At 40.4% G+C, this 17,728-nt stretch overlaps 1 protein-coding gene across 1 annotated transcript in view; it reads left to right on the plus strand.

Annotated features, from left to right (window-relative positions):
- Positions 1-17,360: 17,360 nt before the first annotated feature.
- gnaz (guanine nucleotide binding protein (G protein), alpha z polypeptide) overlaps positions 17,361-17,728 on the plus strand; it is a 40,121-nt gene continuing 39,753 nt past the window's right edge. The window contains exon 1 of the mRNA XM_039999956.1: positions 17,361-17,723. The gene's annotated coding sequence lies outside the window, so the exon portion shown is untranslated. The remainder of the gene's footprint in view (positions 17,724-17,728) is intronic.

Here is a 17,728-nt window from a genome sequence, read left to right on the forward strand (position 1 = left end):
TGGTATAAAGGTTGAATTCAGCAAATGAATCTAAATCTTGAATGAATGAATGAATGAATGAATCTTTGCACTTGATGTAACCTAACTCAGACTCAGGCTTCATGCAACCTTTAAGCAATATAAAATTTGCTTTTGCAGGATGTTTCACAAAGTGAAAAAAACAAACAAACCCATAACTTCATATCATTTAAAAAGCCAGTATCTGATTTAAATAATTATGACATTACATGGAAGCTTTACATTTTCAGTTTATCAAGCATACCTTTAAAAATAACCTCTCTTCTTCCTCTCATGCCCATCTTTTTTTTTTAAAAATTCTCCATCTTTGGGTGAAGTTGTGTCTCATTCTGGGAAATTAAGGAGCAGCTGCTGCACCTTTAGCTAGCAGACTGACAAACTGCACACACTTTGTGTGTTTACTGATTTTTGTTGAGCTGATCGCCCAACATTGCTCCTTTTATGCTCACTTCTCATTTGTAGCACTAGCTAGATGCCAAAGTACTGCACTACAGCTTATGGACATTTGCACCAAAAACGCAGTTCCTGATTGTTCTGACCCAATTATAGATCCCTGATTATAGAACTGTAAATGCTATAAAAGTATGTGTTGTTGATAAGCCTCTGTCATGGATACACCAATAGTACTGTATTATTGTTCCCTCCATTTAGGCTCAAATTAGTTTGATGTTTCAAAGCGTGTGGCAATCTGAAATAAAAGCTTCACTCAAATGTGTTAAACCTAAAGTAACAAGCCTATTTTGAAAGTGTGAGGAGTAGAAAGTAAAGATAGTTGTGCAAAAAGGACGGAAGTGAAAGTAACAAGTTGTCAGAAAAATACTCAAGTAAAGTACGGTAACAAAGTATTTATACTTTGTCTCTTCACACCTTTCTGGAGTTGTGAGGGGGGAGCTTGCTGGCCTTGCAAGGGGAGTGGCATAATGGTAACTGCCATCTTGAACCTCTAAGGCTTCTGTTGTGGGTCCTGGTTGGATTTGATAGTTTTTTTAACTGCACACTGGTACTTTGTCAAGTTTATAAAACCTTTCAACACTCCCATGCAGCACTGGACGGTTATGTGACGGGAGATCTGTGAGGGGGCCTTGGAGTATCCATCCTAAATGGGTTTTGACTGCGGCAGAGACCCATAAGACTTAAGATAATGCATCTGACTGGAGAAATAGGAGTAATAAGGTAGGTATAGTCAAAGCCTATGAGAAGCAGTAGAAAGGCCTTAATAGATGACAATGTGATGCTTTGAAGATGCTTTTACTTTCTATGAAGAGACAATACAAGATGTGTGAGGTCTGAAAATGCTAGTTAGTGCCTGCAGTTAAAGCATTCATAGTGAAAACCTTATCTAGGTGTAGGACAGGAGCGATCAGGACTCTTAAAGAACCTTGAATGGTTTCAACTTCTTGGTAAATAGAAAAGAGTGACAACTTTCAGCTTTCCCATTTAGGTGGACATACTACAAGAACAGTACATGTTTCAAGGGTTCTTTTGCTATTATGTAGAAACATTTCACAACTTTGAGAAATATGCTGTCACAGTCACTTTATGTATCAAAATACAATATCTGCACTATAAAGCTAGCAACATTGTTAGATCTCTGATTTACCTCTCACAGGACTTGTAGGTGTTCTCTGAAGCAGCCTGGTGAGTCCTAGTACTTTTTATCTTTTCATACATCAGTGAACCCGGGACATTTGCTAATGTGTTGTTCAGAGAAGCAACAATATACACAAGTTGCTCTTTTTTTGTACACATTGCAAAAGGCTCTGAAGGCTGTACTAAAACACAAAGTTTATTTGCTCTATGTAGAATTGTTTTAGGGGGAAGTATGGAGTTATGAGATGATGATGATGAGATAGCCTTTATTTGTCAGTTGCAGGTCTTTTGCCCACAACCAAGATGACAGACCTTGCCGACCGTACATACAATACACAAACATCACATTGGGGAGACAGGCCAGGCTAGGTAGCGAGGAAAAAAAACATCGAAATATGTAACACAAAAGGATAATACAGGAATGCACAGATATCAACACACCATAGCACAATAAACACAGACAAGCAACATGGGAAAGTGTTCCAGTGTGTACATCTGATCTGGGACCGCTGCAATCTTCGACTGCGCCTCCAACTGACCCGATGTCCACATCAGAGGGGAGGTAAGCGTTGGAGGTGGCATTGGATCCAGGGTAGGGAGGGTGATGCATCAGTGAGTGCTTATCAGTACAGGGAGTGCAGAATTATTAGGCAAGTTGTATTTTTGAGGAATAATGTTATTATTGAACAACAACCATGTTCTCAATGAACCCAAAAAACTCATTAATATCAAAGCTGAATGTTTTTGGAAGTAGTTTTTAGTTTGTTTTTAGTTTTAGCTATTTTAGGGGGATATCTGTGTGTGCAGGTGACTATTACTGTGCATAATTATTAGGCAACTTAACAAAAAACAAATATATACCCATTTCAATTATTTATTTTTACCAGTGAAACCAATATAACATCTCCACATTCACAAATATACATTTCTGACATTCAAAAACAAAACAAAAACAAATCAGCGACCAATATAGCCACCTTTCTTTGCAAGGACACTCAAAAGCCTGCCATCCATGGATTCTGTCAGTGTTTTGATCTGTTCACCATCAACATTGCGTGCAGCAGCAACCACAGCCTCCCAGACACTGTTCAGAGAGGTGTACTGTTTTCCCTCCTTGTAAATCTCACATTTGATGATGGACCACAGGTTCTCAATGGGGTTCAGATCAGGTGAACAAGGAGGCCATGTCATTAGTTCTTCTTCTTTTATAGCCTTTCTTGCCAGCCACGCTGTGGAGTACTTGGACACGTGTGATGGAGCATTGTCCTGCATGAAAATCATGTTTTTCTTGAAGGATGCAGACTTCTTCCTGTACCACTGCTTGAAGAAGGTGTCTTCCAGAAACTGGCAGTAGGACTGGGAGTTGAGCTTGACTCCATCCTCAACCCGAAAAGGCCCCACAAGCTCATCTTTGATGATACCAGCCCAAACCAGTACTCCACCTCCACCTTGCTGGCATCTGAGTCGGACTGGAGCTCTCTGCCCTTTACCAATCCAGCCACGGGCCCATCCATCTGGCCCATCAAGACTCACTCTCATTTCATCAGTCCATAAAACCTTAGAAAAATCAGTCTTGAGATATTTCTTGGCCCAGTCTTGACGTTTCAGCTTGTGTGTCTTGTTCAGTGGTGGTCGTCTTTCAGCCTTTCTTACCTTGGCCATGTCTCTGAGTATTGCACACCTTGTGCTTTTGGGCACTCCAGTGATGTTGCAGCTCTGAAATATGGCCAAACTGGTGGCAAGTGGCATCTTGGCAGCTGCACGCTTGACTTTTCTCAGTTCATGGGCAGTTATTTTGCGCCTTGGTTTTTCCACACGCTTCTTGCGACCCTGTTGACTATTTTGAATGAAACGCTTGATTGTTCGATGATCACGCTTCAGAAGCTTTGCAATTTTGAGACTGCTGCATCCCTCTGCAAGATATCTCACTATTTTTGACTTTTCTGAGCCTGTCAAGTCCTTCTTTTGACCCATTTTGCCAAAGGAAAGGACGTTGCCTAATAATTATGCACACCTGATATAGGGTGTTGATGTCATTAGACCACACCCCTTCTCATTACAGAGATGCACATCACCTAATATGCTTAATTGGTAGCAGGCTTTCGAGCCTATACAGCTTGGAGTAAGACAACATGCATGAAGAGGATGATGTGGACAAAATACTCATTTGCCTAATAATTCTGCACTCCCTGTATATGTATGTGTGTGCGTGTCCATAGTTCAGCTGAGACAGTGTCCTTCGCCCTGCCAGGCTAAGTAAACAGTCTTCCAGCCAACCCAGGTGGCCTTGCATGGAATGGGAAGGAACAGACTAAACACAGTCGTTATCAGGGAGTTTTTGTTCGGCTCCAGATTTGAGCCCACAGCTGGCGCCGAAGGGGTAGCCGGATTGTGATGGTAATTTTTCTTTTGCAACAACTCATGAGAATTTCAAAGCTGTTCTTTAACACTCCGACATTGGTCTCTCAATCTCCCGTTGGAGAACCACGAGCTTCCCCGTGATGGTATCAAACTTACTGGTGTTGTCATTCTTTTGCTCAGAGAGCCGATTCTGAGACCTCACGACTGCAGTTAGCTGATGTAATCCAACTTTCGCTCAAAGGTGTTATTCTGAGCAGGCCTCTCCTTGATGTAACCCAATATACGCTCAGAGGTGTTATTCTGAGTATTCACGGCAGCTGTAAGCGTCTCCAAGGTCTTAACCATGCTGCTTTCAATGAGTCCGTTCTGAGAAGTCGCGCCTCATCCCATCGTTTCAATCCCAGCAGGCAGCCTTGGGGGGGTTTGAACAGCCGGTTCTGCTTTCTTAATTCTCCGATAAGCCAGGGCCAAGCCAGCTCCGATCAGCAAGAACCCTGTTATCATGGTTCCGAATAGGTAGATATCTTCAGCGTCCTCGATCGACAGTCCCGCCAGGCACATGACCCTCCATTTCTGCCACCCGTCCATCGTGTATCCGGCAGGGAAAGTCCCTCCAGGGCACTCGGGCTCTCCTGAGCCCAGACTTCTCGTTGAGAAAAGGGTGTCAATAGCATTCAGAGACCAGTTGATCAAATCCATAATTCTCTTTAGGTTTTAGAAACAGACTGTGAGAGACTGTTCTAGGGAAAGTAATACAAAAAAAAACCTAGACTAGACAAGGACATAAGAGCTAAGCAGGGAAGATAAGGGAGAAGAGAGGAGAAAAGTGTGTCCGCCTCCTCCGAGAGCCAAAAGGACACGTAGTAACGTAGTAACGAAGATGGTATGAATCTCTTTTCTTGATTGATACAGTTTCCAACTAAGATGAGAAAAATGGTAAGTCATATTTTATGTTGTCGTTACCTATAGAGATGCTGTTTAAAGTGACTAGTGCATTCTGCAGGCAGCTTTTCAAGGAGAAGAACAACATTGCATAGTTCTGGATGTCCTTGATCACCCTTGGTGCCAAGAAGAAGAGTTTGTACACAACCAGTGTTGGGACTAACGCGTTATTAAGTAACGCGTTACAGTAACTACGTTATTATTGTGGTAACGAGCACGGTAACTAGTTATTATGCCAAAACCGGGAACGCATTACTCGTTACTGGGATTTAAATAGGCTCGTTATTCGTTACTTCGTGTGGTGGCTATCGCGGAGCTTCCACAGATTCAATAACATTAGCAAGTGGTGGAAGCCAGCAGGTGGATGAAGGAAAACGGAGGCAAGAGGAGAGACCCGAAGCGGCCGCTGGTCCGAGAGTGTCAGGTGAACTGAACTTCAGGTAAGAAGTTATGACCTGCAGTCCATCTGGGTCAGATATGAACCAAGTTTAGGTGGAGTTTATTTTCGTTATGCTGACTTTTTCGTACTGCGTGCTAGCTAGCATGACGGAGTTTCTATACAGCTGGGTGGGTGCTATGTTACTGATGTTGAACTTTATTTTGTTCATAAGGTTAATTATTAGAGTTGCCAACCGTCCCGTAAAAAATGGAATCGTCTCATTCAGAGAAAATATTACGCGTTTCGTATTGAGGTGAAAAGGAACACAGTTTGTCCCGGATTTCAGCTAGAATGGAAAAAGACACAAAGCTGGAGTTTTTCTGCATCTTTACGCTGTCAGCTGCCTCTTCTTCTCTCATTCTCTCCCCCTCCCTCTCCTGTTTCTACTTCAATCATGAAACTGATCAATGATCAGCTGATCGGCTTTTCTCTCTTGTTTGTTTATCGCCCACTTTGCGCCAGAAAGAGGAAACCAGCGGATGTCGCCCTAAACAACAGCAGCACTTTTAAGCTTGATCAGCTGTTGTTAGAATTTATTTAATATTAATTTCTACTATCAGCTGATGTTTGCTGGAGCCACAGCTGTAAAGCTGCTGGTCATGATGTCGGTTTGGTATATGTGATGAGAGGGAAACATGAAGATGAAACCAGGAGATGTCCTTACTGAATCATCAGAGCTGTGATGGAGAAACAGGTTTACCTTTTAGGTGACATGAATGAGTTGAAGGGAAGTTATGAACTGTTTCTGAGAGACAAATAACACCAGGATCCTTTTCTAAGTAGCTGACAGCTGGTAACTGTGCAGGGGCGGGTCTAGCAAAGTGTTGCCAGGGGTCCATGTAGGGCATTAAAAGGGAAAGGGGGGCACAAGGAAATACTTTCTTATTCTCATTTAAAATGTCTCACTTTTAAAAAAATAATTATCTGAGTCTTGCAACAAACAATTGATAGATTGATACATATATACCATCAGAACAGTGTACATCACTGTCACAACAGCGTTTGTTTTCATTCAAAGGCTTTATGATTTTTCCTATAATGGTGGGCCGGTCTCTAGTCAAAATGCCCGGGACGATTTTTTTGTCCCAGTCCAGCTCTGTATGCAGCTCATCTGCAGTCTGGTGTTACCTACATCTTCCTATTCAGAAGGCAGAATTTTCGAGTTCTGAGTACAATCGAAAGCACCACGACTGCAGTTTTTGTGTTGGATGTAAAAAGCAGGCTAGGATAGAATCAGGTGTGGGATTTCTCTCGTGGAAATGTGCACATTATTTTTTCCTTTCTATAGGTGGCACAGTGCACTTGTGGCAAGTAAGCAAGCTAGAAGACTGGCAATCTTGCTGGGTATCCAGTTACGGAAGCAACACATTAACAAGAGAATTCTGAGTAAAACTAAAGTTACTTTCCAAAGTAACTAGTTACTCTGAAAGTAACGAGTAACTTGAAGTAACTGAGTTACTTTTGATAGAAGTAACTAGTAATGTAACTAAGTTACTAATTTAAAGTAACTTACCCAACACTGTACACAACAACGAAAAGTTATTAAGAGCATGGCCTTCACCTACTCTGATAAAGAATGGAGAGATAAAAGGAGATAAAGAATATCTGCCTTTAAGAGTTTGAATTTATGGGTATAAGCAATATAAAAGGCAAGGGCTAGTCACTTAGCTTTATATTTAAAGTACTGTCTCATTAGGGTCAAGTAAGTTACTTAGTGCCATCTGCAATATCCCGCACTGCATTTCATCTTTAGTAAAGTGTGGTGAATGAAGGGCGCTCAAGCTGGTATGCACGTGCTCTACTAGTAAGTGGTCGTAGTACTGGCTGCCTTTGCAAGGCATGAGATGTAGATGATTATGGCCTTAAAGTAGAACACTGCCTCTGCCCAGAGGAAATGGAAATAAGAGGCTGAGTGGAGCCTGCAACTAGAGAATTTGAAAGCTGATCACAACAACTCAGTAGGGGACCCTGTAATAGTGATGCAAGAAAACTAGAAGGTATCTCATCATCTTGTGCGGCGAGGATTGGTATAGTAAACTAGCTGAAGCATCGAGAACTGACAAATCATTGTAACTGGGACATGACAGAGGAAACAGATGTAGGGTGATGGCTAACCTGCGGCGGACAAGAACTTGACTGAAAGGTTGGTGGTTTAATTACCAGGTACTGTTCAGGTTGCCTTTGTATTTGGGAAACTGCTGGTTATTTACATACAGAGGGTTTGATATCTCCAGATCCAGATTTGGATATCTGAAGAATCATTGAGAATGGGGAGTGGATGAGTTAATCATAAACCAGCTTCCTTTATTGTCGCTTAAAGTTCCTTCATAAATATAATAATTAGCAAGCAGAGGATGAGGGTCTGGATCTTGTTGGCTTTGCTAGTCTTGTTTATTATCCTGCAGCCATTGTGTGTCTGTGTCAACATGCTGACATACTGTTTGGCTTCCTGTTTCACATCCAGCACCTTTAGCTCCAGGATACCAAACGTTATCTTCTTGCAGGAAAGCAAAGTGTTGACTTTCGTGACCGGAACATCTGAGGGTTTCAGTTGTTCCCTGTGAATGACAGTAACATGACTCCAGCTCAAAGTACCATTTTAATTAGGGGGTTCAAATGAAAGGACTGCTGTAAAGAATACAGATATCAATGATTCTCCAGTGTTTAAGGTTCATTTTGTTTTTAGAAGGTTAGACATTAACTTGAAGAAAAATGTATTCAGTAAACTCAAGAGAGGACCAAAATAAGCTCCCCTTCGCCGCTGCGCCATGTGAGAGTGTAAGGAAGTGCAGTCGTCTTATGTGTACCAGGTGAGTCAATTAAGGAACGTAGAAAAAACAGGAGCCAATCAGCGATGGGAAAACAAAGACAGGAAGTGAGGTAAGGGACCTGAGCCATGGACAAGCAAGGAAAGGGGTAAATAAAATATCTTTACTATAGTGATGAAGTTTAACAGCTCTGTTTTACTCACTACGAGGGATATCTCCAAGGATGAATAACCTTTGCAACATAAATCCACATTACACTGAATTTAGGCTTATTCAAGGTCCTTACGTGAGACTTGCCTCTACACTAATGTAGTTGAACATTTTTCTTGCACTTCAGCCAACATTCAAAAGATTTATGACACAAAACGTACATTTTGACAGACAAAGTAACACAGCTGACGTGACGCATTAGGAGAAAAAGAGAAACTGTTAAAGAGGAAAAAGGCTTTTTATTTTCTCTCTGTTTCTATAGATAAGAAGCTCATCTCTCAGAATCAGCATCTGATAACCTCATCTCCCTGAAACATAAAACACTCTGTTTAATAATAATAATGCATATAACACTGCAGATTTACCCCTGTGAATGTAATCAGACAGTGAAGTCTAGTTAGAGTGTAGGGATTTATTCATATATACTGTATCTAAACAATATCACAGTTTTTAGATCAGTTACGTTAATTTATTATAAAAGTATCATGCACAGCACACCCTTTTATGCAGTTACTTTGCAAATGACTTTTTCCCAAGTCACAACAACAAAAAACATTTTCTTTAAAAAAATAACACCTTTAAGGTCAACTTAAAAGAAAGGCAGACGTGAAAAGTAAAAGTGAGGTCAGAGGTCAAATATGACATGATATTTGGATCCAAACTATGATGGTATATAAAAACAAATCCCCATTCACCCATATCATTTGTTAAAAGTTGCCAAAACAAACAAACAAAGACAGCAGAGTTTGAAGGATAGTTTTAAAGAAATGTGACCTTATTTGACCTGGAAGAAGAGGTCAGAGGTCCAAAGTAATCTTTTATTTAAAATTGCCATACATCATGCCCTGTATTCCTATATGTTGTTAATACAAACAGTGGCAGTTTTAAATAGATCTATATTAGCATTACTATGACATTCAGATCAATTTATTAACCTTGAATGAGAGGTCAAAGGTCAATGTGACAGTTGGTCAATGTGACAGTTGGTTTGAAATCTTTATACAGTGCTCTGTATATGTTGACAGTGTGTACCACATCTGTAAGAATCATAGTTAAGCTAGGTTATAAGGCTTTTTGTCAATTTTTAACCAATAAATCTTTATGTTAACTTTGAAGACCTTGGTGGATGTTGGTGGATGTAAGCCCAATTTTAACCCCACTCTACACCCCTACAAAGTTTTGAACTATCATGTTTTAGACAGAATAACACGCATGCAATCTTCTTTGTGGAGGCAATACTACTACTACTACTAATAATAATAAGGAATGTTTTAAAAAAAATCAAACACTATGATAATGGGCTTAAACCCTGGTACTGTAACAACGAGGTGCGCCGGAGTGTTTTGACTTCAGGACCCAGATGCAGATGCAGAGGCGTTGTCAGCTAAATAAAGCCAGACAAAACATGAAACTTAAAACAAAGAGGACTGTGAACACTGTGTAACCAAAAGACTATGAAACTCAGTGAAAAAACTATGAGGAAACCATGAACACTGAGTAACTATGAAACACAGTGAAGACCAAAAAAAAAACCTATGACTGAGAGATAACAGACGACGCGATGCTGAAGACTGAGGACTTAAATACACACATGAGGTGATCAGGGGAAGTGGAGACACATGGGGACACAGCTGACTAGAATCAAACATAATGGCAACACAGGGGAGAGAAAAAGTAACCACAGGAACCCAGAACACACGATTTACTTCGAAATAAAACAAGAAAGTAGACATGGCAACACTAAGCTCACAGACCTAAAACACATGATAAATTAGATAAGAATCCAAACATTGAAACCAAGGAAACAATAAATAATGGCTGCCTTTAACCTAAACTAAATAGGAATAACACATGATCACAAAGCTAACATGAGAAGAATACAAAAATAAACTCAGAGCGCTGGGTCAGAGGCCCAGTCTGTGACAGGTACATTGTCAGTTACATGGCTGTAACACAGTTGGCAGGTTATTCATTTTAGACCCATGTGCTTACATCAAATAATGCTCTTAATGCTCTTAATTAACTGATGTTTAAATAAACTTTCTCTACGATTTTGTAAAAATAATATCTAGAGCAAAGACACATGAACATGTTAATCATACAATTGAAAAGCAAACGTCTCTATGTGCGGACAGTAATAGAGAGAAATATTGAACATACTGTATTTTAAAGTCCATCCACTGGAGGAACTGAAACCATTTAGTGTTGATTATATCTCTTTGGGGCAAACTGTTGATTTATATAGCGCCAAATCACAACAACAGTCGCCTCAAGGCACTTTATATTTACGGTAGATCGTACAATAATAGATTCAGAGAAAACCCAACAATCATATGACCCCCTATGAGCAAGCACTTTGGCGACAGTGGGAAGGAAAAACTCCCTTTTAACAGGAAGAAACCTCCGGCAGAACCAGGCTCAGGGAGGGGCGGCCATCTGCTGCGACTGGCTGGGGTGAGATTACACCTCAAGATGATTCCCAAGATATTAGCTAAAAACTTAGAAATGGTCTCAATCAGTTGCGTTCCCTCAGGGCAGGCAAGCCATGTGCTTGTGAAATCTATTTGTTTTCTGACAGGAGATTAGCGTGCAAGACAAGTTGTCACTACTCTGAGATCAGTTATGAGCTGCACTGTGGGAACACTAAGCACAGCTCCTAACCACCTCAGCCAACAAGTGTGACTTAAGAACTTGTTTAGCACATTAGTAATGAAAGCTTCTGGTCCTGCATGCAGTAACATCCAAGAATAAATCACAAAAATATGAAAACCATTAAATGTTTTTTGAAACAAACATATTTCTTGAACAAAGAAAAGCTCATTAAAGGATGTGTGTCTTAGCTCAAAGATACAGAGCCAAAAGTAACAGATGAATAAGTGATAAAATATCTAAAAGAAAAAAACCTACTGAAAAAAGTGCTACTCCAAGACATAATCCTGTTATCTTTGAAGTTTCTTAGCCTTTAAAAAACATTTTAAAAAGCTGCCAAGTAGTAATGGAAATTTTATTTGAAAATAAAGACAACATGTAGAGCTGTGTGAGCAAACTGGAACAACACTGCTAGTCTTTTCCCTGACAAATGAGGCATTAAATTAATACAATGCCTTTAACTCATGTTTTCAAATAATCAAATCACAGTTAAGCTTCACTGATATTCAAAGTATGTTGATTAAGTCACAATATCAACTCCAGCTCTGCGGCTTAAATTTTGTCCACACGGTGACAGGTGGACATGAACATATGGATCTATGAGCTGATTATGCAGTCTAACATTTGATTGTGGGATCACAATTGACTAATGTCAGTGGTTACATGGCCTGAACTGATATCCCTGCGTTGGTGTTGTCTGAGCAGTCAGTTAGCATTAGCCAAGAAGTTAGCAGACGAACGCGACCTAAATTTAGCTAACAGCAAATCTAACTGGATAATATATTTATTATATTGTATAAATTAATAAAGGAAAAACACAAAAAAGTGCTTACTGTTTGTTCTAAAAGACAGGTTAATTTATAAAAAAGTCATTTTTCTTTCTCCGCCCCCCTCCACACATTATAAAGCTATGATGTCACAACAGTGTGATTGGGTAGCTGCAATTTTGATCCTGGGCCAACATTATTACAATAATGAAGGAAGAACACCAACAGGGGAATAGCAGATACATCGGGCATATGTAGAAATGCACCATAGCCCAGTGGTGTGCATACACGATGAAGCACTTCAATGTTTACATAAAAAGTTGGTCCCCGCAGCTCCACACAGAAGGTCACAGGTTCAATCCCTGGTTCTTTCAATCCACATGTCAAAGTGTCTATAGGCAAATGTCCATCAGTGCATCTACTGGTGCATGAGCGCGTTTGGCCTTGCAGAATTATCCCAAAAGTAAACAGAAAGCACATGCAGAATGTTTAATTAAAAAAAATGAATACTATGTAGGAATCTTAAGTTAATATCTTTTTAAAACAACGGGTAGAATGAGGATAAAATGGGGAGATCTTTTGGGTGAAGTGGTGATTGAAAGTCATTAAAATACCAGTTTCTCCCTAAAATAATTTTATTTGGTCAGAAGCTTAAGAATAACAGCACTTAATCAAACACCACAAGAAAAATCTTCCAGATATAATGAAATGTGAAAATATGAAACAAGAAGTGCAAATTATGCCTACAAATGACACAAAAATGGGAATTATGTATTTGGTAAAAGCTAACTTTGTTAAAAGAAATTATAAAGTACATAATTACAAATATTGAACTGTTTCCTGTAATTAGCACACATGAGCTCAGAGGTGACACATCTTGTCTAATGTGTGTTTTTATGTCTATAGATAAATATTGCGAAAAATTACATGAGGACCTTAAGCAAGGTTTAAAAATAGTGGAAAAGTACCAAAATATAGCTGAACCAGAATCACTTATCAGCGACAATGGACTTTTTCACACAATAAATATGATGGATTACATTGTCATAATATGTCTTCACACAGAGAGAAACACACACTACAACAATGATAATAGGCTGCATGTGTATGTTTTAATGTTTTTAATTGAAAACATTTGTACCTGATTGAGGTTGCAGGTGAAGTTGCATCTATGACAATGCTTTTGGATATATAATTATGTGGTGAAACAAAAAAGAAGGAGAAGAAACTTTCAGCTGCTCCCTTATTCACCAGGGGTCACCACAGCTGGTACATCCAAACTGTTTCCTCTTAACTATATGTTATGTACATGTTTGGCCACTAGGTGTCAGCATTTACAGTAAAACCAAGCTAGATGCCACACCAGAGCGCAACACTTGGAAGATCATGTAAATGCAGGGCTTTTTATTTTTTTCATTGTTTGTTATTTGCTGTTATTATCAGATAAAATTCAGTTTATATAGGCCATGTTTGCTGAATTTACTCTTCATTCTAAGTTTTTAAAGTCCAGTATTGCCAAAAGTGATGTTTTCAAAAGGAGAAAAGGAGGAAAAAATGTTTTCCCACTATCATTCTCACTTTATTACAGCAGCAGGTAGTCACATATCACAGATCAGATGGTGCACATCTTGCACTCACGCTGGCCCTGCTAAATGCTTCATTTCTCTGGCTGATTTAAAGCACCTGATTATACTTCTGAACTGATTAAACAGAGAGTCTGAGTACACTGTCAGTATTGTTGTACATCTGCAGAGAGCACAAACCTCCAGGTCATGTGGTTGTGAGAAAGGAAATCCTTTATGTACCCTGTCTGTTGGTTTTACAAGGCTGGCCTCTGTGATTCATTTTTTTTTTTTTAATGTGATCACTATCTAGCAATGTACGATAACCTCTCCACTTAGAATACCTGCCCCTGTGCACAAAGTCTGAAGAGAATGAATGATTGAAAGGATGATGTCATTTTCATAACTTGTGTACCTCATGGGATTCATTCCAAATTACCAAATGAATATGGCATATGTGCCATGTTTGTTTTGGACTTTTTTTGGTGCTCTGTACAACCATTTAAAGAAGCCTAGGCTTAAAAGGTTGTCCATTAGTCGTTTTATGATAAGGCTGAGGATAAGTATTACAATCCTCAGCCATAAATCACAACACAGGAACACCAGTGACACAGACTCTATACTTGGTGTCAGAGACACTGCTCACAAAAGCGACTTTTACATCTCTGCTTTGCACCCTGTACTGATCTCTGTTCCCACAGCAAGTTTAGTTCACACAGGAAAGAAAGTGTGTCATTACAGCTGGATGGTGACACGTCCTCATGTAAATGTTTGCTAAATTTATAGAAAGAGACAGCTTCTTTCACAGTCTCTTGAGACAGGATCTCTGCTGCCTCGCTTTCACCTTCCTCTCAGGCAGAGTCAGGGGTGAACGCCTGTTTGAAGTTCTCCCCCTGGGCTCCGAGGTTCTGTGGGATCCGGGTGCGCTTACACTGTTAGCACGCCTGATATGAGAGCCTGATCAAAGCTGGCTCATTCTGCCTGACCGATTTCCACAGGATTAAGGATTAGGGAGACAGGAAGCTGTGAGAGGCACAGAGACAATCTGGGAGAGACAAAAAGGAATATGGAGAGTGAAAGGGATGGAGGAATGCTGAAGTTTTATAAAACATAAAACCAATGATTGTACACAGTAATAATAAAGCAAACATTAAAATATAAAAGGATCTTTCTGCAAAACTTATTTTTAGGATTTAAAAGACAGTATAGCAAGTTTAGCCTTACTGGACTTACCTAACTTCATCAAAGATTAAATGTGTCAGTTTGAACTATTTTTTTTAACCATTTTCTCTTAGCAGTATGATTCAGCTTCCTATATTTCAGGGTGGCAATTTTCTTCGTTTTTAACACTTTTTGACCATCACTCATCTGTTAAGTTCACTTATATTTTTATTTTGGGCCACTATTAGTGCTACATACTACTTTAAGTGAACTATTTCCTTTTAAGATGCTCTTTCTTTTTAAGATCTTGTACTCTGCAGTAGCCATGCACACACTAGCTGTTGCAGAAATAGCTGCATGGGCATGTTAAATCTTACTTAAAGTGAAGCCCTTATGCTCCATAGCAGCTCCCTATTTTTTATTTGTTATTACTGTTAACTTTTGATGATTCACGGTTCAAAAATAAATCCTCATTTATCTTATAGTGGCTCTTCATCTGGTGTCTGAAACAAGCTGTTTGACCTGCTCTCCCCTAAAGGCCACCCTCCCGTGTGCCACATGTCAGCCATGTGCCCAAGACGACCATATAGAACAGCAGTCCCCAACCCCCGGGCCACGGACCGGAGTCGTTTGGTACCGGGCCGCGAGAGTTGAAGCTCGGGTGTGAAATTTATGGTTTTCAGGTTTTTTATCGTTGTTTTTTAATAGTTAACTTGGTCTTTTCCCATGTGTTATGAATACATTTTCTTTTTTTTGGTACTGGTTTTATTTTGTTGTTTTTATCCGCGACACCTTAAAGGCCGGTCTGTGAAAATATTGTTGGACATAAACCGGTCTGTGGCACAAAAAAGGTTGGGGACCGCTGCTATAGAGTCTAGAGCAGTCTGAACTTTTTGGCTAATAGCCTTTTAACCTCTTTATTTTAAACCTTTAGCCATGTTTAGTATGACAGTCCACCACTGTGACGATATAAATGGAAAAGCAAAACACGCTCCCTTTAAGAAGAAAAAGAACGGTTTTGAATCTAAAAGCAGCAAAAAGATAAAGCAGTGATATTTTTTTATTCTGTTTTTTTAATTAAGAAAATATAGGATGAAAGCCATTATCATTTAATTATATGAATATTACATCCAAACGATTATCTCCAGGCTTAATGTAGCTGGAACAGCAGTGTGGTAATCGTGAGGCTTTCTGGTTGTTAACAGTTATGAAAAAACACAGTATGAGACTGTGTGCCGCCAAACACTGGTGCTCTTCAGTCCACAGCGGCTTGTACAACAAGGGGAGACCAAAATAAGATCAGCGAGGTGTTTACTTAAACGAGTCAAGATGTTATGTGAACCAGAGGGAAAAAATGGTGGATATCATTTGTGTGTGTGTGTGTGTGTGTGTGTGTGAGTGTGAACATTTTTGTATTCATATACATCAAAACATGCCTGACGCAAATGTTTCCGTCACACCTGGAGCTTTATCTCCTCTTCTTCAACAGGTATGTCATCACTGGCTTGACATTTGAAGGTGAAATGTCAACAACAGCTACTAAGCCTAAGTGAAAACACTGACTGAGTATAAAGCCAAAACGTCTTATCTGAACAGGCAGGTTGTGTCTGTGCCGTCCTCTGTGCACCAGTGAAGCCTCAATGCAGTCTTGTCCTGTTGAATCGATGATACGGATAGGGGCTCCCCACTGTGGGCGTTTGTGGTTGTGTGTACCTGACTTAGAGTGTGCTATTATACCCATGTTTTTAGTTTCAGTCACTCATTTATCAGAAAACAGTTCCCTCTGCACAGAAACCGAGATTTGGAAGATTTCTGCCGTAACCTGACAGCTGCTAAAGAGGAAGGGGCAGGGTGTTTAAAGTAAATATTGGTAGACGTTGAATGGGGTAATAAGGATAAGGAGAGACGAGGGGGAAAGTGACAGAGAGAAAGAATGGGAGCAGCACAACACGTGCCTGCCGGCCTGGATTAAAAGGCCCAGATGAAAGGTTGGCGAGAGGCAAAGTTGTTCACCCGCACCAGATGTGCACTTGCTCTGGCCTATAGCCGATTAATTATCTCATTGTTCATGACACCAGGGTTGGTGTCCAGGCAATTGCATTACACTACACACCCTGAGCAACCTGATCTGGGGATTTCTTTCCTGTTGATCGGTCTGATTTGGGTGTGTGCGTGTCTGTGTGAATCTGTGCGTTAGTAATATAAGGGGAGTCTCTTCACACACTAGTGGCATTCGTAATGACAAAGCAATCACACTCCAGCGGTGCAATCGTTACGTCTCTAGGGGTAGACTTGCGTGTGTTCTCCGTGGCCGCAGTCTAGTCAAACACATTTGTTTTATTGTCGTTCTCAGAGATAAACGAAAAGAGGAAGAAACACAGGAAAAGAACAACCCATTTACACCCCGCATGACACGCTGCCTCATTTGCCCAAGCCTCTATCAGTTCTTTGTTATAGCCAATAGCATTAAAGGAAGTGGTCACACTGTCACAGAAACAGTTGGCACGGAAACAGCACATTACACCATCGTCCAATCCCCCTCCCATTCCTTTGTCGTCATTTCTCCCCTCCCTTCCTCTCTTCTTCTGTCCCGTTCCCTCCTCCACCTCCCTCTCTCCCTATCTTGTATGTTTTTTTTCAGTCATCAATGAAATCACAACCAATCCTGCTGCTGCACTGTCAACAAGGAGACAGCTCTTTAAGGCGCAGATCTACTTGCCATATATACTTATAATCTAACCTTCAGGATTGCTTAAATACCAATGTGTGTTTTTCTAGCATAAAGCAAGGATGCTGTGGCTCCCCCATCAAAGCCTGCTTTCTCTCTCTTTCTCTCTCTCGCTCTCTCTCTCTGTTACTCTCATGATTTAATCCTGACCATTTCCCCCTTCTCTCTCTATCCTTGCTGACTCCTCCCTCCATTTCTGCCCTGCGCTCCCTCTCGCTGCCTCTCCGTCTCTGACACACTCAAACACACGCATATACACACCCTCCACCCCCATCGCTGCAGTGTCTCAACTGCCTTGAAGCAAACAAGAGAGGATATAGAACACAGACGTTAATGAGAGCGAGAGAGAGAGAGAGAAAGAGGGCCGCGGGAAGAGAGAGATGTATATGTGAATGTTTCACCCTGTGAACATGAGGAAGGCATGAAGATGGAGCAGCAGGACTAAAGGTGGCTTGTACAGAGCCTTTCTCACCCTGCAAGGGCTTGTCTGCAGTATCCTTTGTAAATGGATGCTGGCTTGTGAACACGGTAAG

Source organism: Simochromis diagramma, unplaced genomic scaffold (assembly GCF_900408965.1).
Source record: "Simochromis diagramma unplaced genomic scaffold, fSimDia1.1 OVJJ01000596.1, whole genome shotgun sequence".
NCBI classification, from domain to species: domain Eukaryota; kingdom Metazoa; phylum Chordata; class Actinopteri; order Cichliformes; family Cichlidae; genus Simochromis; species Simochromis diagramma.